Source organism: Arachis ipaensis, chromosome B4 (genome assembly GCF_059453495.1).
Source record: "Arachis ipaensis isolate K30076 ecotype BB chromosome B4, ASM5945349v1, whole genome shotgun sequence".
NCBI lineage: Eukaryota > Viridiplantae > Streptophyta > Magnoliopsida > Fabales > Fabaceae > Arachis > Arachis ipaensis.
Genome location: NC_142439.1, coordinates 76,925,758 through 76,927,538, shown reverse-complemented (window position 1 = coordinate 76,927,538; position 1,781 = coordinate 76,925,758). Strand labels below are relative to the sequence as shown.

At 42.0% G+C, this 1,781-nt stretch overlaps 1 non-coding gene across 1 annotated transcript; it reads left to right on the top strand.

Moving 5' to 3' along the window:
- The first annotated feature begins 1,361 nt into the window (after positions 1-1,361).
- Positions 1,362-1,469, top strand: LOC148568016 (small nucleolar RNA R71). The gene has a single exon (XR_015882931.1). It is a non-coding gene; the product is annotated as a small nucleolar RNA R71 (small nucleolar RNA).
- Positions 1,470-1,781: the final 312 nt, after the last annotated feature.

Here is a 1,781-nt window from a genome sequence, read left to right as displayed (position 1 = left end):
ATGAAATCAGCAGGAATGTAGTGGTCTCCAACCTTTACCAAGACATCCTCTACAAGTCCATAAGCTTGTTTTCTTGAATTGTCTGCCATCTCTAGTGAGATTCTTGCAACTTGTACCTCAAGGATCCCTAGCTTCTCAATTACAGAGAGAGGCATGAGGTTTACACTTGACCCTAGGTCACACAGAGCCTTCTCAAAGGTCATGGTGTCTATGGTACAAGGTATTGAGAACTTCCCCGGATCCTGTCTCTTTTGAGGTAATCTCTACCTAGTCAAGTCATCCAGTTCTTTGATGAGCAATGGAGGTTCATTCTCCCAAGTCTCATTACCAAATAACTTGCCATTTAGCTTTATGATTGCTCCAAGGTACTTAGCAACTTGCTCTTCAGTGACATCTTCATCCTCTTCAGAGGAAGAATACTCATCAGAGCTTATGAAAGGTAGAAGTAAATTCAATGGAATCTCTATGGTCTCAGAATGAGCCTTAAATTCCCATGGTTCCTCATTAGGGAACTCCATGGAGGTCAGTGGGCGTCCATTGAGGTCTTCCTCAGTGGAGATCACTGCCTCTTCCTCCTCTCCAGGTTCGGCCATGTGAGACATGTTTATGGCTTTGCACTCTCTCTTTGGATTCTCTTCTGTATTGCTTGGGAGAGTGCTAGGAGGGAGTTCAGTAATTTTCTTACTCAGCTGACCCAATTGTGCCTCCAAATTTCTAATGAAGGATCTTGTTTCAGTCATGAAACTTTGAGTGGTTTTGATTAGATCAGAGACTATTGTTGCTAAGTTAGAATGGCTTTGCTTAGAATTCTCTGTCTGTTGCTGAGAAGATGATGGAAAAGGCTTGCTATTGCTAAACCTGTTTCTTCCACCATTATTGTTGTTGAAACCTTGTTGAGGCCTCTGTTGATCCTTCCATGAGAGATTAAGGTGATTTCTCCATGAAGGATTATAGGTGTTTCCATAGGATTCTCCCATGTAATTCACCTCTTCCATTGCTGGGTTCTCAGGATCATAAGCTTCTTCTTCAGAGGAAGCTTCCTTAGTACTGCCTGTTGCTGCTTGCATTCCAGACAGACTCTGAGAAATTATATTGACTTGTTGAGTCAATATTTTATTCTGAGCCAATATGGCATTCAGAGTATCAATCTCAAGAACTCCTTTCTTCTGAGCTATCCCATTATTCACAGGATTCCTTTCATAAGTGTACATGAATTGGTTATTTACAACCATTTCAATGAGTTCCTGAGCTTCTGCAGGCGTCTTCTTCAGATGAAGAGATCCTCCAGCAAAGCTATCCAATGACATCTTGGATAGTTCAGACAGACCATCATAGAAGATTCCTATGATGCTCCATTCTGAAAGCATGTCAGAAGGGCACCTTCTGATCAATTGCTTGTATCTCTCCCAAGCTTCATAGAGGGACTCACCATCCTTCTGTCTAAAGGTTTGGACTTCCACTCTAAGCTTGCTCAATTTTTGAGGTGGAAAGAACTTTGCCAAGAAGGCATTGACTAGCTTTTCCCAAGAGTTCAGGCTTTCTTTAGGTTGTGAATCCAACCATGTCCTAGCTCTGTCTCTTACAGCAAAAGGAAAAAGCATAAGTCTGTAGACTTCAGGGTCAACCCCATTGGTCTTGACAGTGTCACAGATTTGCAAGAATTCAGCTAAGAACTGATGAGGATCTTCCAATGGAAGTCCATGAAACTCGCAATTCTGTTGCATTAGAGAAACTAATTGAGGCTTAAGCTCAAAGTTGTTTGCTCCAATGGCAGGGATAGA